This window comes from Trachinotus anak, unplaced genomic scaffold, assembly GCF_046630095.1.
Source record: "Trachinotus anak isolate AG129_WGS33_773 ecotype Australia unplaced genomic scaffold, CSIRO_AGI_Tana_v1 ptg000032l, whole genome shotgun sequence".
In the NCBI taxonomy this organism is placed as follows: Eukaryota; Metazoa; Chordata; class Actinopteri; order Carangiformes; family Carangidae; genus Trachinotus; species Trachinotus anak.
Genome location: NW_027273883.1, coordinates 9363112 through 9385308, shown reverse-complemented (window position 1 = coordinate 9385308; position 22197 = coordinate 9363112). Strand labels below are relative to the sequence as shown.

The 22197-nt window shown below is 41.8% G+C and overlaps 2 protein-coding genes across 12 annotated transcripts in view; both read right to left on the bottom strand.

The window, feature by feature from the left end:
* Positions 1-22197, bottom strand: part of rps19 (ribosomal protein S19) — a 249818-nt gene that overhangs the window by 102849 nt on the left and 124772 nt on the right. Inside the window, exon 1 of one of the 10 annotated variants that reach the window (XM_071468609.1) lies at positions 13136-13139. The exons of the other annotated variants lie outside the window; for them this stretch is intronic. The gene's annotated coding sequence lies outside the window, so the exon portion shown is untranslated. Of the gene's footprint in view, positions 1-13135; positions 13140-22197 lie in introns of those variants that run through there. 10 annotated transcript variants of the gene reach the window in all.
* Positions 1-22197, bottom strand: part of cadm4 (cell adhesion molecule 4) — a 144438-nt gene that overhangs the window by 90275 nt on the left and 31966 nt on the right. The window lies entirely within an intron of this gene.

Genomic DNA, 22197 nt, shown 5'->3' with positions numbered 1-22197 from the left:
AACCTATTTATGTTGTTCGTTGGCCCTCTTGACCAGATCTCTCTTGGAAAAGGAGATTTTCATCTCAAAGAGACTTTTAAAATCCTTACACTACCTCTGAGGCCTTCAAATGTAACATTGCATTTAATACAATATGTGCTGCACTGTGGCGGTATTAGAATCTGGGATTTTTCATTTGCAAATACGATACAGCTTTTCAAACTTTCAATTTAAGTTAATTTGTTCGTGTGTTTAGAGTTTGCTTTTCCCCAGTGTTTTATTTCATTTAGCTTTAATTTGACAAATGTTCAGAACATGTTTTGTTTATAGTGGACTTGGAATGAGTTTCCTTCAAAAATGATTTCACAGATGTGCTGAGGTGTACTGGTCAATTGTCATATGATCATGACTGTGGTTTGTATCTAGTCAAGGACCTTTGTCTTTTCTTCTGTTTACTGCTGAATAATGCTGATTTGACATATTCATTAAAGCTTGACTGGTAGACAAATTATTTTTCTTTTAAAAATGCATAAAAAATCATAAGAATAAGTTAAACTTTTTGACATGCTAAATATCAGGTGCACAGGTTCCAATCACATATTATTAAAACTGAAGTTCTTTTGAATCCAATAGTATTAGATATAACTCCAAATAGTTTTAAGGTTCAGCCATTTACTTTATTTATTTAGTTGTTAGTCACATAAACTTTACATTACATAAACTAATCATTTTACTCATATTGAAAAAAATGTCTCTAAGGTCTGCACAATGTAAATAGTGGACCAAGAGAAAGCAACAGATGATCAGTTTTTCTTTATGAATCTATGTTGTAAGAATCAAGAATATGAAAAATCATGAAGAGCCGAACCCATTGTTGTAGAGGAAAATCAAAAAAAAAAAAAAAAAAAACTCCTGTGACTAAAGAATAAAAAAAGGATGTTAAGAGAAACTCTGACCCACTAGAAAAAATTCAATAGTTTGTGCTCAGTTCAGCTTGTACTTTAAGTGCTGTAAAGAAATTTACAAAATTCAATTGTGGACATGAATGGGTTAACGTTAAATATAATAAAAAGCAACAGAAATGCACAGGCACATTGAAGGGCAATCTGAATTGAAAACATTTGGGATATTTTTCACATAAGTTGTGCAGTTGAAGATGACACTCAGAACGTTAACACTCTCTCTCAGAGCAGGAGAAGCACATTGTGAGTGTTCAGATATTCAGCAGTTGTTCTCATTGTTTTCTTCTTCCTAGGCAAAAAGATGACTAAAATATTTCACCACAGAAATATTTCAAACACTAGCAATTCAGCAAGGTTTGAGATGCACTCCAAGCCTAACAACAATTAGTATCAGGCCTTCACAAAAACCTCTCAATGCTAAAGACGGCCCTGCATCATTTCATACACAAGCGGTGACAAGAAGTGAAAAATACATGAATGAAAGGTGATCATTTCAGTCATCGGACAATCATTAGCACATCTTACAAACCATGTACACTTAGATATGAAATATGCCTGCAAACATGCAAAAAGACCAATCAAAACAAAGGTGCATGAAAATCTTACTACCTTTCCCTCACTATCTCTTCTCTTTTTGCATCTGAAGAGCCTTCTCTGTCTTCTGTGTGTCTTTTGATGGACTGTCATTAAGTTTTTTGTTGGTTTTTTTTGTGTGTACTTTTTATTTGTATCTCGGTTTTTCAACACCTCCATTTTTTTTAATTTCCCCTTACTGTGATAACTTTTGTCTGTTGATAACATCATAAGCCCTTTTTCATTTTGTAATAACTACCTTTCATGCATTCATTCCAGAAAACAGATTACAGTCTTTGAGTCGAGTGACTGTTGAAAAGAAAAAATAAATGGGTAATTTTTCAAAGGATCCATTTCAGTGACACGGTGAGAGCAGGAGCGAGATTTCTAGTGTATGATAATTACATCTAGAAAAAAGCCCAAGGCGTCAGTGTTAGACTTTTGAGACTTGGTTATAATGTGATGTGGTGCTGGTTAGGCAGATAGTCAGGGGTTTTGGGTCTGTGAGCTTGTCTCAACCCCGATGACTGGATGGCAGCTCTTTCATGCCATCCTCTAGCTGTCATCGTCATGCACCCACTCACGCGGAACCCAAATTATAACAGCATGAAGCCATGTGAATGCATGGATTTGTGCAGTTTGTGTGTCTGTGTGTGTGTGTGAGAGAGAGAGGGAGAGAGAGAGAGAGAGAGAGAAACAGAGAGAAAGAGAGTTATCAGTGTGTATGTGTGTGCGCCTATGTATGACAGAGAGAAAGGAGAGAGAGAGAGAGAGAGAGAGAGAGAGAGAGAGAGAGAGAGAGAGAGAGAGAGATGACGAAAGGTTAGGGCTAAACCACATCTCTAAATTTGGCATGAGCTCAGATCAAAGGACTGCGATGGTGGAGAGAGAGAGAAAGAGGAGGGGGAATGATACCAGAGATCTCCAAAGTTCTCTGCTCCCCTCTCTATCTCTTCTTCTCCATCATTTTCTGTCTCTCAAGATGACTTGTTCCCTTTTTTCAGAGTATGTCCACACTAAGCCATCTACATTACAAAAAAAAAAAAAAATGCCGCTTTTTCTCTTTGTTTTGTCTGTCCCTCCACACTCAGGTGAAACTTTTTCACAAATGAAAACTTTTGCATTTTGCTTGAAGTCTGGAATGTCATTCTCTGAGCTGTACACAAGTTAACATACACAGGGGACATTTGCGTTGTTGTGTCTTTGCACGGAATTACTCTGTGTTCTTTTCAGGACAGGATTTAGATATTTAGATCAACCAATCATAGCGCATGCCGCTCATATTCGTACATAGTGCTGACATTTGGGAATTGTCCACATCGGCTCCTCTGTGAGCTGGTGCAACCTGCAGCTATCCACAACATCAATCACTGCATAGCAGCCGCAGTGATCTTTACATGGAAGAGTAAATCCAGTCTTAATGTGGAGAGGGAAAACTTAGCTTTTACAGCTTTCATTGTAGATGGAAGATATTCATGAAAATTATGTACGGACGTGTAATTTTTTCACAAATAAACAGTATTTTCAAATTTAGCTGCCGTAGTTGTCACAGTTTGTCTTTGTCTGTGTGCTTTCCTGCATCGTCTCTCTCCCCTTTCCAACCTTTCTGTCCCATCCCAACTCCCAAATGGTTATGTAATTCATCACGCTCCCTCTGCCTCTCTGTTTCCCTCTTTTTCTCACTCTCTCACTCTGCCTCCGACTCTCTCTACGCGGGTGGAACAAATGGAGATCAGTCGGACTAATGCTGAGTTAGGCCCCTCGTTGCTTTGACAAAGCTATAGCATTACCCCTTTCATTTAACTAGCGCTCTGATCCACAGGCTTACACACACACACACACACACACACACACACACACACACTCAAACATATAGACTTGAAAGGGCACGCTTTATCTTCATTTGTCCCACTCTTACACACACACATAGACATACACACAATGCACATGCACGCACATGTCCAGAGATTTTCATGGATTCTTTTCATGCATAAGTGACATTTCAGCCTCATAACATTGTTGCCTGCAGAGTTTCCAATGCTCAGGTCCACTGTGGTGCTCTCTAACAAAGAGCCCTCAGAGCCAAGTGTGTCCGTGTGTCACTTTTTTCAGGAAATATTTGATTTTGTTCTTAAAGGATATGTCTGGTTGGAAACTTTGACCATTGTTTCTACTGGCAAAGACAACACTACTCACCAAGTTAATTAGCGGGACCTGAAAATTAAAAAAAAGAAGAATTCTGACACACGAGCAGCCAGATCTTAGCCTCCTACTTTAAAGAGAAACAAAGGTGAACAGTAAAATTCACCCAGATCACCCAGAGTGAATGTAGTAGAGGCAACATACATTTGATCCAGTATCTCAGGTGCACTTACTTCAGGTTTAAGGCTTGTTTACAACCTGTTTGATCATCTGAATGTCTCTGTTTCTTGCACCATCATACTTCATTGAAGCAATGTCACCATATTCAAAGAAGGAAAGGAAAGGAAAGGAAAGGAAAACTTTATTGTCCCACAGTAGCTTGGGAGCCACTGTATCTCATAACACAACAACATCACAATGCACAAGTGTACAAGCACTTAAATCATACCTACGAACCTATATAAAAATGTGCCTAGGATCACATGTTGAATGTTGCTGAATGTGAGGCAGGGTGATAAAAACAGTGATTACAACAATAAAACCTGGTTTAGCAATAAACTGTGATAGAAGACAATAGTTCTTCTAATAAAACCAGATATAAATATAAGAATAAAAACAATATTGGCTTTCGTAATAACCCAAATATTGTAACCCTACTTGTTATTATTAAATTTCTTGATGGAGGACGTAATGAATAAGTTCTGGTGCCTATTCAGTCTACTGTTTGGCTAATTGTAACCCTGACACCCCAGCCCTAAACCGTTGGCCTTGGGGCAGTATCTCAAATTATGGGTTCATGATGTGTGATAAAAACTGCAAAAGAAGAATAAACTTAAATTATCCTTTAAGAATATTCAGTGTGTCTGCACACATGTAACAGGATTTGCCCTCATTATCACCTCTGACATGGCTTTTCCTAGTTTTAGCACAGTGTCTCTTTTTTTTCTAACATGGTATAACCACAGGAAATGACTCACACCCACACTCACACTCACACATTACAGCACAATAAAGCATTAGTACGAGTCTTGTACTTCAATCAGCCAATTAACCTGGAGCAGAGCAGAACAAAACATTTGGCATTTGCCAATAGGGCAGCAACCTTCCAGTGATAATTACTCTTTGAAAGAGCTCACATACACATATGCACACAAATACACACACACACACCGGGCCCCCGGCACAGCATCCATCACACGTCATGTTGGAGACAATGGTGGCTATACTTCCAGCATAATCAATTATTTATCCTTGTCCACACATGAGCAATCTGGAGACGGTGTGTCCACACCTAAACACACACAAATACGCACACATGCACACACACAAAGTGATTGTTGTCAAAGTTGACAACAGACAATATGAATGGTGTGATTCTGAGCATCGCCTCAGGGCATCAGAATACTTCATGAAATGGAAGACCTACACACATTCTTGAATAATGGCAGGGTAACACACACACATACACACACTCAAACATATGAATAAGCCCAGCAGCATGTGTACAATTGAGACATTTTTGTTGGAGGGAGAGCGCTGCGGTTTTGAAATGTCAAGATAAAATGCTGTGACAGTGGTGGAAGAAAACATGAGAGAATGTTTGAGAGAAAAGAGGGAAAGAAAGGGAGGGCCCACGAAAGCCCATGTATATTTGATTGAGACAGGAAATGCAGGGAGATGAAAAAGGAAAACGAGGAAAAGAGAGAAAAGATGATGGAGAGTTACAGTAAATTGGCAAGGCCGCTTCTGAAAGCACGCTCTAGGGAAGAGGGGAGGGAGGGAGGGAAATGGAGTGAAAGACAGAATAAGAGGCAGAGGCTAGCGAGTCAGAGAGAGGAGTGCAGCAGCCAGAATGGATTGTTAGCTGGTAAACGACTGTCACTTTCTTTAGGGAGATAAACAGATTTGACACCTCCGCATTCTTCCCCTCTCCTCTTGTCCCTTTCTTTTCTCTGACGCGACACGGCCTGACAACCCTTCAAAAAAGAATCACTCTCCGACTCTGTCTTCCTCTCTGTTCCCCGCTGTTCTGTACCATCTCCCACTCCTCCGCCGCGTTTTTTTTTTCTTTCTTTTTCCCCTCTCAGATATGTGCGACAAACTCGCCCTTCTGGCGAAATAAGAAGAAGAAAAGAGAGAACTACATGAATAAAGACCCCGTTTTCCATTTTCCACACGCTCCTTTTCCCTTCCTCACTTGCCAGGGCCTTGTGACAAGATTAGATGAGCGAAGGGGTGGGTGGGTGGGGGGGAATAAAAATCAAAAGAAAGAGAGATTTCTTTCTCGACACCTGGAAGAGGTATGAAGGATAGAGAGTAGAGAGGAGCAAACGAGATGGAGAGTGTAAACGACACGAAGAGGAGGATCAGAGAGGAGGTGCACGCGGAGAGTCGGACAGGGGGAGATCAGTGGGGAGATGAAGAACACAGGACTTAAAGGAAGACATGCGTTGAAGCAGAAGGCTTGTGATCAGCCGTCACTTGGGATCTGTGGGCAGAGCATACGTGTGCACCTGCCCACACACAAACACATTGTCCTTGCTCGCAAAATCAAAAAATTAAAAATAAAAAAAACTCTGACAAAAGCTTGGAGACACACAGATAAAGTGAAGTGTTAATCATTCCCATCAGGACTGGCGCCTTTAAAGTGAAAGCACAGTCTTGTGGACTGGGCGCTGACCGAAAAGACAAACACACCAAAATAGATGTGAAGAATAAACAGGGGCTTGATTTACCAGGATAAAACAAAGTGTATAGGAGAGAAAACAGGGAGGGAAGGAGCTACAGAGACAGCAGGGTGAAAACATGGAACAGCAGCAATCATTCGAATAAATTAGGAGGCAAGAAAAGATGCAGTAAAGGAGGTCTGAATGCATTAGAGCAGTGTGGTTCCTGTGTTATCTCTCTGTGATAAAGGAAGTTGTTCTGCTGTGATAGTGAGGCCTCTAGAGGAAAGATGGGAAAATCTAAACAATGTGAAAATTAGGCCATGCAAACACTCGCAGACACACCACGTACAAACTCGTGCACATGTGCTCTTTCACGTCGCACAACACATGTTACCCACTCAGAAGGGATGGCGAGAAGCATGAGGCAACCCCTCCGCTTGTCGGCAACTATCTCCACGCCCCGCAAACAGCCTCACAAACACAAACACACACACATACATTCACATTCACATACACACTCCGGCTGTTTATGTAGGCAGCGGTGGAAATAAATAAAAGGCAAGCATCTAACAAATAAAATAAATTTTTAATCAATGGAGCCATTTGAATTAGCTCTGTCATTAAGTAAACAGGAACAAGGCAGAGTTTGAAATATTCATGTTGGGCCCTGAATTCATTAGGCTGTTAGGAGGTGTGGTCCCCCAGGGGCCCCATTCAGATCTGGGACAACTCCGAGGGCGTGATGATGTATATACAATATACATACTGTTATAATGTGGGGGGGGGGGGGGGGGGGGGGGGGGGGGGGGGGGGGGGGGTTGAAGTGGAAGAAAGACATAGAGAAGAGAAAAAGGAAGCAAAAACTGAACTGTTCTAATACACTGAGTGGGCTTTTTATAGATTTTAGTGGGGGGGGGGTGGTTAGCAGGAAGATGAAGGGAAAGTGTAGAGGAAGCCTGGAGAAACTGAAAGAATGACAGAGAGGAGAGCGAGGGATTAAAAGAGGAAAAGAAACTGAGGGGGAGAAGAGAGGGATTAAAAGACTACGAGAAACAAAGTTAGTTGAAAGGGAGGAGGAAGTGCAGACGAGGGATGGGGCGAAGCACAACACAGCAAAGAGCCAGCAAAAATCAAAGTAGCAAGTATGGGGGGTAAAAATGGGAAGAAAGACAGCCAGAGAGAGGTAATTCATAGTGAGATCAAAGGAGGTATGGATAACAGATAGAAAACAAAGGTGGGGATGCTGCGTTGCGGCTTAATCTGTGGAGAATAGTAAAGGATTTACATGTACATCCCATGTTATGAAGGCAAGCTGTGCAGCAGGATGCAAAGGTAGATAACAGAGAAGATGGAGAGATTATAATGTGAAGCAGAGGGGGGTCGAGGGGTTAGAGAGACAAAGAAAAAGAGACAGAAGCACCAGAGAAATAGAAAGTGAAGGGAAAGGGAGGGCTGCGAGACAGATGAGAGTGATGGAAACAGATTGAAACGAGAATAGAGATGAGATCAGAGGGAGAAAGTCAAGCAAGGGAGTGAAAGAAAACCAGAAAGACGGAGGCAAAAACAGAGGAGGAAATAAATATATTAATCTCCTGTATCTTTTCTTACAGTGTGTGACAGACAGCAGCGAGCAACAGAGTATGGCAGGAGAGTCGGAGAGAGGGAGAGGGGGCTCAAAAGGAATGAGAAAATGACTGAGGAAAGGAGGGAGCATGGGCGATTGCGTAATGACTTTAATGAAAGCACTGAATCCCCACTGGACACTTTAGATATGACTCCTGGGGAATGACGACGAAAAAAAAAAAGACACAGCACAGGGAGGAGTAGGAAGAAGGAAAAAGGAGGAGGTGGTGGGGAACGCAGGAAGCAGAGAAAGTCCTGTGAATAGCAGGAAGCTGCAAACAAAAAGCTGATATTGGGTTGCATTTTTAGAATAATAAATTGAAGTGCTGGAAATACAAGGTGCATGTGTGTGTATGAGTGTGTGTGTGTGTGCGTGTGCCGGGGAAGGATTGGCGAATACAACAAAACATATTATAGAATTTTAATATGATGAAAGCTCCGGGGGGTTTGGCACTCTGTCTTACAAATAAATCTTCCATCGCCTCAAGCATTTATGGGAGTGTATAGGGTATTCTATTTTGCCTCCGCTTTCATTTCCAAAAGGGAAAAAAAAGAAGTCTTTTTGTGTCCCTGTGTGTATTTGTGTGCGTGCATGTGGGGGATGGAGTAACGCACAAAACATCTTGTCATCTTATTTCTAATCTTATGACAGCTCTCTATTGGTTGCATAAGTCCCTATACTGGACCCAACAGGCCTCATTCATATCTGTCTTTAGTCTTACACTCAACAGTAAGCCTGACCTTGAGCCATCTCTACCACTTCAGTTCTCACCTTACAGTAAAAGAGTGAACCACTCATTTCGCATTGCTCTCCTGCATCAATGTAAAACTCATGGTGTTAAGTTTAAAAAAATAAAAATAAAAAAAGTATCAAAATCGTTGCAGCAGAACCACACATATCATGTTTAATATTGCAAAAACCAGCTGCCTAAATTACCCATAATGCACCCAGACTACTGACATATTAGTTAGGATTCAGCTGTTATTAGCTAGTAGTGGTTAATGTAGCCTCAAGCTGCTAGACTCAAGCAGAGATGAGTGGCGGGCTGCAGAGATCTTGAGCATTAATCAGACTTTGTGCTGCTCCCTCTAGAGCCACAAAGGGCTTTATACAACTTTTTGAGACTGTCCTTCTGTAAACTATAATTACTGCCTCAAGGTTGTATGCTTCTGCCAACCAGTCAAGTAGCAGGAAATATGGTCACAGTCTCCCCTTCTGTTCCTGAGCTACAGCACTGAATAATGGCCAGAAAAGGGTTTTTGCAGAACGTTAGGTTGTCACAGTGAACCTGACCTCTGACCACTGATGAAATGTCATCACATTGTCATTCATCAACATCTCAGTTAAATTGTGTCATAGGTACTGCATGAATTCTTGAGTCGTGACCAAAAACTTGTTTTGTGAAGTCACAGTGACCTTGACCATTAACCACCAACATCTAATCAGGTCATCCTTGAGTGCGACTGAACATGTCTGACGAATTTGAAGAAGTTTCCTCAGGGCGTCACTGAGATGTTGCATTCATGAGAATGGGATGGACAGATGGAGGGATGGACAGATGGACAACCCGAAAACATAATGCCTCTGTCCCTGGCCATCCTTGGCCCGTAGGTCCTCTCGTAGCTGAAGTCATTACAGTGGGAGCAAAGTCAGGTGACACAGGATGTAGAGCAACAGTTTGAGTGTGGGGGCTGGGGTAGCACTGTCATGCAGGAAACCACAGTTTGTATCCAGTGTGAAGCCGATAGTCAGTGGTGTTTCTTTTGCCTATGACCCATTCCAAGACCTTAACCACGTGTTTGTTATTGTAACCATGACGACGAATGTCCTCTAACCTTAAAGACATACTTATTTTAACCCATTCCATGTCCTCTGTCTAAACCTTACCAAACCGTGACTGTTCCACAACCTTAACCGTGTGTCTATTATTGTTACCATGACGACGAAGGTTCAGTGCATCTAACATTGGTATGCTCTTGAGAGTAAGGAAAATATGGCCGTTTAGGTTGGATGACCTATTAAACTTTTTCACATATGCGGTTTGACTCCCCAGAACCTGTGACAGGCTGAAGCCTCACAAGTGCATTGTATTAAGGTTTTTTCAGTGGAGCTCCTCTTTAAGGGGTCATCTCACCCACATTTTAGTATTTCTTGCTTGCGCCCACTGGCAGATATCTTTGGGTTTATCTTTTGATGTTTTAAAATATTTCTGCCCCCTACCCTTGGCAATGGAGGTGAATAGACTTTCTTATGTGGTGCTGACATAGGCGGATCAGGCTGTCCTTTCATCACAGATTTGATGGTTCAATCCCATTCTCCTCCTGTCCACTTTTCCAATAGTCCTTGAGCAAGACTCTGAACTGCAATTGCTCCTGTGCTCCCAATGATTTTGCCAGTGCTTTGCCTGACAACCCTGCTGCCATAGGTGCAGAAATATGTGTGAAACTATCTATTTCCAACATCTATATTCAGCACTGTTAGCATAACAAACCTCAACTGTTTTTAAATGGCTGAAATCCAATAGACAGATATCTCAAAATCTGGCTAACTAAAGCCTCAACTATTTGCATGGAGGACATGAGAAAATGAGAGTTTTTGTTGTTGGTGTTTTTGTACCAAATTATCCTCACTTGCCTGAGATGTCCTCACTTCCAAGGTCTAGATCTTAGACTGTTTCTCACAAGGATAGAGGCATGAGAACACCCACACATTAACACTTGCACTTAAACCACTGGGCAACACAATAACATGGTTTGAAATCCTTGATGTGTCTGTCTCCTTCTCTGTTTTATCCTCTCCTTTCTCTCCCTCCCCTCCACTGCCTGAGGGAGCAAGACTGACTGAGGCAGACAGTGGAAGGCTGGAGGTTAGACGGGGGTTAATTTAGTCTTTTAAACAGGACAACCGATTGGATTACCGGCCCGGCAGAACAGGCAGCCACTCTTAGAATTAAAAAGGACACACCTCAAAAACATTGACAACCCGAATTAGACTCCCCACTCTCTTGCACTCCAATCACTATGCAGATCATGGAGCCAGGAGTTTGCAGGGGCGCGTAGTGGAGGCCAAACTGGGGTTGCTTTGTTTTATCACCCCTCTCCACCTTAAGCAAATATCAAGTGATTTGTTTTTAAAGTGGATGGAATTGAGCCTCCCAAAAAGAACAAGGCAGAGCACGAAAGTCAAAGGCTTAAAGAATACCCTCTCCCCACACCCACCCCCAACGCTACAACAAGATGAAAGAGGGGTGGACAGGATGGAGGGAGTGATTGATTTTCATGCAGCTCTAAAGCGGATCCCTCTGGAGGCCTGGATAACGTGAGAGAAAGAGAGGCAGGGAGACGGAGAAAAGAGACCAACTGAGAAACAGAGAGTAACAGAGAATGACGGAGATAATAAAGAACATGATACTTTGCCCTACTCCAGTTACTGGCAAGTCCCCCCCCTCACTCTTTTCGATCTCCCCTTTTTTTTTTGAATTACACAGGGCTGTCTTTATTTTGACTCGAACCCTAATTGAACCTGAGCGCTTGCTGAGAGAAAAAGAAGAAAGAAAGAGGGGAAAAAAGTCTGGCATATTAGAGACGGACAGATTTTAAAAGTGGGATGAATGACTGCATGGATGAAGAGAAAGAAAGGGATGGAGAGTGAGCGAAGGGGCGAGGTGAGGGCAGTGAAAAGTTGGTGGAGGAAAAAAAAAAGCAGATCAGAGGGTCTGAAAATCACCAGCTAGATTGGAAAAGGTGTGTGTGTGTGTGTGTGTGTGTGTGTGTGTGTGTGTGTGTGTGTGTGTGTGTGTGCGTGTGTGTGTGTAGGTGTTTGGCTGCCTATCACTCTGTCAGCATGTGTGGTGGAGGTTTTGTGTGTGTGCACAAGAGAGGACATCTACAGAGAGGAAGTGAGAGGTGGGAGGGGGGCAGACTGGGATAAAGGGCTTTGCAGCCATGAATGTCATACTAATAAAGCCCAGTTAGATATTGAGGTTCAGCCTGTGAGGTGAGGAACGACAGGAGGCAAAGAAGAATGGAGGAAGGGGAGATAAGAGAGACAGAGAATAGAAGAAAGGGGAGCAAGAAAGATGGAGGGAGTGGTACAAGAGAGAAAAAAATGTCATCGCTCAGGCTGACACATTCACACAGCTGCTAAAACTTTCTCAGGAAAAGAAAGAACAGGCAGTTACAAAGGAGGTGAGAAAGTGAGACAGAGGGGTACGGAGGGATAATGGAGGTGTGAGGAATGAAGAGCAGAGAAAAGTGTGTAAGAGGAAAATGCAGAGGGGTATGGGAGAGGAGGATAAAGGTAGGAAGAGAAGGGGGATGTCGGAAGCAAAAGAGAAACGAGAGCGAGGCAGAATGAATGTTTGTTGATATCCCATTTTCCACAGAAGAGATGAAAGAGAGAAAGAGGGGATTAGAACAGAGTGGGCAGAGAGGAGGAATGAGCTGGTGATGTGGAAAAAAAGAGTGGGGGAGAGGCACACAAAAAAAAAAAGACCAAACGGGAGAACAAGTTAGGGAGGGTTCGAATGGAAATGCAGGAGAGAGGAGAGATGGGGGAGAGTTTGATTCTGCTAATCAGCGTTGTGGGGGATGTTTGTGATGTGGGAGAGTTATCATTACTGCCATCTAAAAATAACATTGGCATTGGGCGGCTGTGGTGTGAGAAATGGGGAGAGAGCAGAGGAAGAAGTAATTACAGCAGGCCTATTAGCATGCATGCAGCCCTCATTAAATATTCACACAGGAAGCTGGGACTGAGGGGTAATGCTTCTGGGCAAGTGCCAGACAGACAGCCTGCCAGCACACTCCGCAAACTATTTGGACATGCAGACAGCAACAAAGACAGGAAGAGGCTAACCATTCATCCATCCATCCATCCATTCCTCCACTCAGACCTGAAGTCCACAGGTATCAAAACACACAGAGACACACAATTATAAAGGTGGCCATGCTCATCAGCCATTCAAGCGTTAGAAAGGCTTTTTAAATGATACCTATCAAAGTTTAAAAAAACAGACTATTTCCTTATAACAGCTAAATTAAGATTTCAAACTGTACATTAGCAAACATAAACAAAAGGACTCCAGGGAATTGTTAAGGGACATTAAGTGCAATTGTGTTTAGTAATGCAGACACGACAAAAAAAAGAAAAAGAAAAAAAAAGAAAGAAAAAAGAAAAATGTTCATTGCACTATTAGTTCTTTTCTCTGTTACTCCCCCAGAATGAAGAAACTGCATGGGGAAAATAAGGTCTCCAAACTGTTTTCTAAATATTCATTTAGACAATTTAAGACATTTTCAGGCTTTCAAGCACCCACAGATACTGAGATCCAAGAAGCCAACAAGCCATAAAGCCTATTAGCCAAGCAGACAGACACATATACCCAGATGGAGAGACAGTCTAATGAACAGCGGGGAGACACATGGCTCTGAGCCCACTAGCAGAGCTTCATGCACTAATCTACTAACTTACTGAGGTGGTAGTGGAGCAGCAAACAAGCATGTATCACAAGTGCACAAACACAACACATGTACATGCACACATGGAAAACGCTCACTCATGCACTGTGACACAAAGGCAGACAAATAACATTGTTGCCATACAGTATACACAAGTTCAGAAAGACTTAAAGAAAGACATTAATCCAAACAGGCTTTCTGACACAGAATTTCACTGACACTCACAGCCATCCGAGCGAGCACAGACACTCACCCTGAGTGTGCTTAAGCACTCGCTAACTCAGTGATGTTAATCCCGGCTGACATTCTGACACAAATGCAGAGCAATATAAATAAACATACGTACACAGCAGCAACACATCTTGCACCCAACACCTCTGGCACTGATGTGAGCAGACAGCCTGACACAGAAAACACACACCATGCACTCTTCTTGACTCCACAAGTTGCGCGCACGCGCGCGCACACACACACACAGACATTCACACACACTGAAATCCACAGATATGCAAACACACACACACACACACACACACCAACCATTGCACATAATCAAATGCACAACAAAGTGTCATGAGTTGCCGTCAGATATTCAGCCTTTACTGCATGTGTGAGAGTATAATGACTTTTCAAAATTAGGCTGCAACTACTGACCATTTTCATTATCAATTAATTGGATTTTTTTTTTTTTTTTTTTTTTGCCTGAAATGTCAAAATATCGTGAAAAAATATCAGCCCAAGGTTTCATCTTCAAACATTAACAAAAGGTATTCAGCGTGCAATTATATATGACAAAGTTGTAAATCCCATCTTTGGAGATGCTGGAACCTGAGAATGTGTCGAATTGTTTCACTGTTGCTTTGAAATGATTGAAATGATGCATCAATTATTAAAATAATTGCTTTTGTTTATGCTCTAGCCAACAGTGACAGTAAACCAAATTTCTTTCAAATAGCTCCCAAAGCTGTAAATTGTTCACATTTTATGCATAGAATAACGCAAACATCATACAACAATAGAAGGACTGATTATGTGCACCATGAATGTGTTCGCACATAGTGATAAAAACTATGTATCACCCAACTGTGCAGTTCATTTATTTATTTAAGCCTCGAAAATCATTTAGGTTTCCCTCATTTGCAATGATGTCAAGATACACAAAAAAATACACAATTACACAAAATGCACAAAACAACAACACAGGACAGTACTGAGTCAGCTTCGTTCAGCTCATTGTTTTGCTCTTAAAACCTGTAGCTCTACTGTTTTGATTCAATCACACTGCTCTCACCAACTTCCTTTCCAGACACAGCAGGAAGTGGTTTATCATAAAAAATACCATTACAAACCCACTGCAGGTTAGCCACCTGTCCAGCAGCAAACGGCGGTCAGACAAAGTTGGCAACTAGCATTTAGCATCTGGAGTTGGTGAAGACCGAAACAAAGTTAAAAGCAAAAGTGAACATAGGACTATAATCACCGGTCGGTCAGAACCATGATTCAAAATGAATGCTAATGTTTCCCTCTGAACTCTGGATCAACTGTTTCCTAACACATTAGCCGTAACAATTTTTTAAAAAGTTAATAATATGTCAGTGCTGTGCTTACAGCTTGTTCAGCTGCTCTTAAAATGGCAAAAGAATCAATTAATTAATTGTAAAACAGTAGAGCGGAGCAGGAGCAGTTGACAGTGTTGCAAGTCTTTTAAGGAAATATTTGACTATCACTTTATTTCCTTTAATCCTTTTTTGACTCGGTGTAAAAACACACATTTATTTTATTTGTTTATTTGCCCTTTTAGAAACTTAGATACAGAAATATAACTGTTCATGATTTGACTGTTCAAAGTTCAGTATTGAGTGAAAATTACATTATACTGCAATCACTGGCACAGAAACACTGCAGATGGCATGATGTATATGCTGTATACAGTATGATATACAGTGTATTTTCAGCAACAAGAATTTCACTGGTAGTCATGGTGATTATGACATTAGGGCCTAATTCTTCTGTCTCGTGGCACTCCAAAATGTCATCTGTCCAAAGATATTTCACATATAACCAGTAATGGACAGGGAAAATAGCTGTCCTGTTTTTCAAGCTGACAGAGACAGACAGTCTGCTGGAGACAATGACAGGGAGACAGACACATGTTGTAAGTGAGAGACAGGCACACATACTAAATTACCCAGAGTCACACCTTGGCACACACTCACAGCCGGCTTCCTGAAACTAACAAGTACAAACATGACCTAGCCTTGTCCCCGAGAAAAATCACACTGGTGAGCTGGCATACAGTGAAACAGCTCGATGCCAGACATGGACACCCACACAGCGTACCTGCAGCACAGTGACACACACATGCAAATAGGAGGTGCTGGGAAATGGAGAACGCTGGATATGAATAAGCAATCACTGACAACAGTTCAGTAAGAGTTGAGAGTACTGGAGTGCAATCTGGACTTTTTTGGCAGCAGTGACACTCAGATGCACACATGTACAGTCCACACCCATACCAGCAATATGGATATTCACTCACACTCTCACACACACACACACACACACACACACCCAGATACACAAAAAAACATGCTGCCTGGCATCATAAACAGGTTCTCAATGTTTGATGTGTCACAACAACATTTTGATCTCTTTTTTAACGCTCAAGCACTGTCTCTGACCTCTGAGTGTTTTCACCAAGCCCTTTTCAGGGCATGTTGAAATGCCAGTGCTTTATTCATAAGCTGCAACATAACTCCCTTGCTTTGATCCATTTGTGTAGATGACAACAAAGCCTATTTAACTTTTGAGCCACTGAACGACTGAACTGAGAGAGCACCTGCAAATGAAGCTCTCAGTATTCATCCAAAATGAGCAGTGGTGCAGACTGCGACATGAGAGGGTGAAACAACTGCCACAGATTATCCTCGCATGGTTTACAGATATATGGAGAGAGAGATGCTGGAAGCCAATAGCGAGTTCCCAGCAAAATGAACTACTAGGAAACTCATTCATATTTAGTGTTTTCATGTTTGTCTGACTGTTGTTGAAGGAAAATGTTGCATTATTATTGTTAAACATTTGGCTACGTTCCCTGCAGTCTAGGATTTGTTTTTTTTTTCTTATTTCCATTAATAATTGGTTGAATTAAGATTGTTTCAGGTCACAAAAGGTCACAAAATCATATCTCCATGTGTTTCTAGAGCAAGATTTTTAAAGATATGATGGACAATCAGGGATTTGTCAGTTTTCAATCTAAATGAAAACTGTACCAGTTAGGTATAATCAGTCACACTATACCTGTTCACGCCCGCACTCACAGAACTCAACACTCACCAGTGATCTCTGTAAAATTAAGCAAAGATGAAGTCTGATTTCACAGTTGTGGCCTTAACCTGCTGCCTCCCTCCTTACTGAGAGCGTCATAATCCTCTTAGTTATTTTCTCTAGATATTTCCTTCAAAAAAAATAAAATAAAAAATACGATAAAGGACATGAAAGGACATTCTGCAGTTCAGAAGAAAGTGGAAAGAAAATTAAAATTTAACCTCAAGAGCTCCTCTTAACATTTAAAAGAGACAAAATATCTTTCAGTACACACGCTCTCACATGAATAGACACCAACAAAATATCACTTCTGCTCACATTTAAACAAAATCAGACTAATTAGGCTAAACGGGGGATAGGTCCCACCTCTCACTGCCTCTTAAGTGCAAGCACAATACATTTCCAATTTACAAAGTGCTCCCCATCCACAGGCCAGGCATAGACTGACAGTACAGTCATAGTCTCAGACATTGATTACGTAAAATCTCCTTACATAAGAACTCGACAAGGATAAGTGTTTATCTGTGTGTCGCCCTGAAACAGACAAAGTCTGTGCATGAAAGTCGCATTATGCGAGGAAATCTGTGTGTGTGTGTGTGTGTGTGTGTGTGTGTGTGTGTGTGTGTGTGTGTGTTCGCGAGTGCTTGTGTATCTATGAACCAATTGTGTCTCAGCTCTATGTGTTTTTGCTGCGTGTTCCGACATTTTGTCCGTATCTGTGCTTGGTACATCCGTAAATCCCCATTCGCAGATCACAGTCGATCCAATAAACAACACAAGCAGAGACGCTGAAACCGGCGAAGGTCACTCAGATATGTTTGGAAAATGGCAAACAACAAACAACAAAAGCATCTCTGAATGCGTTGTCCTTCTTTCTGGTTCATGAAACCCTGGAGAGAGAGAGAGAAAGACGCAGAGAGAGAAATGAAGTATGTTCTTTCAATTTACAGAACAACAGTCTGGCTTGTTCTCCCAGTTCGTACAGATGCACGCAATGGCTGACTGATGGTTTGGAAGGACAATGTAATTGGGTTTTGGAAGCGCCTCTCTCCTGGGAAATGGCTCCATGTTTGCCTCTGTGATATTTGTGACACAGAAAGTTTTCCGTTGCACAACCGCTGACATTTGAGATGAGAAAAACAACACATACTGTCAAACACAGAAATCAGCGTGGTGGTAGATAAATTATGGGTAAGCTGTGACACCCACTCAAGAGATTCTAATAAGGTTGTCATTCATTATTATAAAATAAATGAAGAATCTGCTTCCTATCTGAGCTGTTTACTTTACCTCACCTTTTATTAATTTATCATTGTGTAAATTATGTCACTTTGATGCCACTTACTGTAATTTATGTTATGAGCTTGTTTCAAAACATTTGAAACACTATAGATGTGTGGAGAGGCTTTCTCAGTGAGGCTCTACCTTGCATTCATTCACATTTACAGTTGCACGCAGCCACACCAGGGAGCTCCTCAGTACAACTGCAGTCTTCTGGTATTGAACACCAAGCAGCTTCACTGGAGCAGCTGAGGGAATGTACCCTTGGTGATGATTTTTAAGAGGTGAGGACAGCCTTTTCTCTTCATTTTTTCAAGATTTTTCTAAAAAGGTCAGACACTCCATATTGTAATTGTAAATTAGGCCAAAGAAAAAAATCTGAAAAGGAGAAGTCTTGTTAAAGCTAAGGTGACTATGGTGAAGTAATAATGCAAATCTGCGAACCACTTGTTGGCTGAACCAGTTCGCACAGAACACGAGCAATATGCTTATTAATGACACAGGCTCAGATTTCTTTCGAGTCAAATGTTTGAAGAACACCGGCTGTGTCTTTGTCTTGCCCACAGAGATCAAATATTTGAGCTGCATGTTTTTCTGAAACTATAAGAAGATTTATGAATCTTTGCATTCAGCTCCCCACTGTTCATTAGATAAAGGTTTAACAGTGAGCCAAGTTGGTGTAATGGCAAAACGCTGCACTTATCATATCTAGTCATACAAAATGCACTGTTGTCGCCTTTTTACGTTATTTTGATAAAGCCGTGGGGAGTTGCAACGGCCAGAGGTGTGGGCGGAAAGAGAGAGCCACGCAGGGGGGGAAAAAAAAAAAAACAGGGAAAGAAAGAGAGAGAGTGTGTGAGAAGCCCCCAGATATAGAGAGAAGTGGTTGTGTTTGCACGAGATAAGGCCAAGGAGCTAAATCACATAGTGAGCGAGGAGGTATGCTATTAAGCAGGACAAATATGCCTATTCAAACAGCAACTTTCACAGCCCAAATGAAAACACGTTAGCGCGAGAGACGGAGGGAAGGAGCAGGGAGGGGGACAGAGACAAGGCAGGAGGGGGAGAGAGACAAGGAAGAGAAGACAGGAAAGGGTAAAAGGGGCAACGGAAGGAAGGAGCCCGAGATGAATTATGCCCAACAGAGGGAGAGCAAAAGGAGATAAAACAGGGAAGGCGCTATTTCATTTGTCTAATTATATTTATCTATCTCTCGCTCACAAACAAACAAAAGAGACAAATGGTGCCGACTGAATATACTAAAGCTGAATGGGTACAAACAGGCACTCAGACACACACAAGTAGAAAACACACATATTAACCAAAGGCATGCAGCAGCAACAGCAACAAAACAAATCCAAAGCAAAGAAATACTGAGAGTGGGAAGAAAAATATGGGGACTGAGAAAAGTGACAAAAAAAAAAAAGGGAAGTGGAGAGAGTGGAGAAGATAGTAGGGCTAAGGGCAGAAGCCAGATTGACACTGAAAAATTAATGCGCAATTGCAAAGAGGAATGCGTGAGAGACTGAGATGGAAAGAGAATGTGTGAGTGACACAAGGACAGAGAGAGGGAGAGAGCATTGGTCCCAGCGTTGACAGATTTAAGGTTATGGTCTATGTGCTCCTTCTCAACAACACACACACACACACACACACACACCCCTTCACTTTCTACCACTTGTTCTCTTCTCATTTCCTCTTCCAGCTCTGACTGCTGTCTGTCTCTCTTCTCTCTCTCTCTGTCTCTCTCTCTCTCTCCATCCATTTCTCACATCCTCTTCCTCCCCTGCCCTCTGCCTCCCCCTCTCTTTCTCCATGCATGCGTGTGCTGATTTGACCATTTGTCTTCAGTATGTCACACACACGCGTGCACATGCTCACACACACACACACACCGTTCAACGAATGTTCATCTTCATAGATCTGATTGTGTCAATTTGTCTCAGTGTCATGCCACTCTCCAATTCGCCATCTGCCTGACAGGAGCTTATTGATTGGCCCACACACTTGTCATTCTTCCAGTCTCTCACCCTCCTGTCCAATCTTCACATCTCCATATGAGAATAGTTTTCAGACCCCCACCGCACCCCAGCCCCTCCTCCTTCCATCTCCATATATCCCAGTCTCCATTCTTTCATTATCACACCTCCTCCAACACTTATATCTCTCCATCTCTCCACCCTTCTCAACACCATTGCCACATTCCACTTCACTTTTTCTCTCATTTCACTCCCCGGGCTTTATGGCACACACAAATCAGGGCTATGGGCTTTTATGCTGTGATCAGTAACCCAAATGGAAACGCAGGCATAATAGTGATTACCTGTCATAGCCTGGCTTAGCTTATAAGCAGTGCAGGAGCATACATCGCCGACTTGAAACGGCAGACTAACAGTTTTAACAGCCTCTGTAATTCAGAAGAGGTTCCCGGCAGAAAGAAACTGTGCCGCTCTCTCTCGCGGCTTTAAATGCCCGAAGACTACTTTGGAGTCATTGAGAAGTTTAACTTCAAAAGATGAACATGGCAAAAAAAAGAAAAATCAACCTAAAGGAAAACACAGGGGTTATTGAGTTCTCTTTTTTTTTTTTTTATCTCCGCGATTTTTCCAGCTACTTTTGACCCACCTGCACTGTCGTTCACTCTTCACTGATTTTTTTTTTTTTTTTCTATTTTGAGGTGTGCTTGTGTGTGAGACTGTGTGTGTGCCAAAGCCTCCTTGGAAAACACATTTTTGAGTTCTATCAAACATCCTGCTGACAGACAATCTTGTCAATCTGCGGCTGCAAGCCGTCAATGTAAATGCAGCATGTTCATTTTGTTCAGGGAGGAAAAAGCTTCCTCTTTCAATTGTGCATTTCAGAAAATGACTTTGATAACTGGCAGCGAGTTTCCAGATAAGTACTGTTTGAAACAATGTGCTCAGCAGGAAACCTATACAGTTTATGTTCATTCAGACAGACTGCTGTAAAGTTTTCTTTTTTTTTTTTTTTTTGCTCATATCACGTAGCTACTGGTTATTGTTCTTTTTTTTTTTTTAAACCAAGCTAAATTAACATAAGATCACGTTTGCATCTTTGTTTGAATAGTAAAGCATGTACTGGTGGAGAAAAGAATGATGAAATTGTTAGGGAGACACTTCTTTCGACAGAGGGTCCACAGGTTAAGTCCCCACCACATCAGCTGCCATGTGTCTTATTGATGTGTTTCTGCAGCAAAGATCCTACTCACTCCCTTTAATCTACTCATGGAGAATGCATGAAAAATGTAGAAAAAGCTCTGTCGTTCACAAAAAACTGAAACATGACAAAAAATGAGCAGAGCACTGATGTGTTTTTTTTTTTCTCTCTTTCCTTTCTTTCCTTTTTACCAGTGTTGTTTAATCCGTTGAAATACTTTCATTGTGTAAATATCCACAGTAGTTTCTTCTTGGTAAGGTTTTGTTGTCATTTAGTTTCCTCTACTCAGTTCAGTAGTGCTTTTGTCATTTAGCTTTTTTGGTCCATTACTTTTTCAGTGTGATGTTTTATAAGCCCTTTGCCTTTTATTAGTTTCTTTTTCTATTAATGTTACCTCCACAATCCTTTTGCCGCTTTGTTCGCTGTGTTTTGTCATATTTATTTGCTGAAATAAAGTCTTCCTCACTGAGGCTATTTCCAGGAATACTGGGCTTTACAAGCCAACACCCCCACTGCCGTGATGCAAGCCTGCACCCTTCAAATCTGACTGCAGCTGCCATAAAGCACAATGTAACCACACAGAAGAGACGCACAAGAGAAGACATGTCGTCATGATCAATCAGAGCCGGGTAAGACGTGCAGGAGAAAACTGATGTGGGCCCACACGAGCCTCTCAAGGCAGTGGAGAGAGATGAGTGCGAGCTCTGTCTGCAGCCAGAGCTCAGGAGCTGACTGGGGACCCTCCAGACCCAGACTGACTAACCAACCAACCAACACTCTCTGCCTCCGCCCCAACCTATCTGTGTTTTCTCTGCCTGTAGAGTAACAGTTCATCATTCTCTCTGACACACCCTGGTTCCATTCCCCAGGCAAGTGAGGAGCTTTTTCTTTGCAAAGATACACAAGTACACATTATGTAGCCTATTCATTTGAAATGAACTGTGTGAGTGCAAGAATGATTACCACTGACCCATTATGTACACACCTCACACACTCCTGGCACT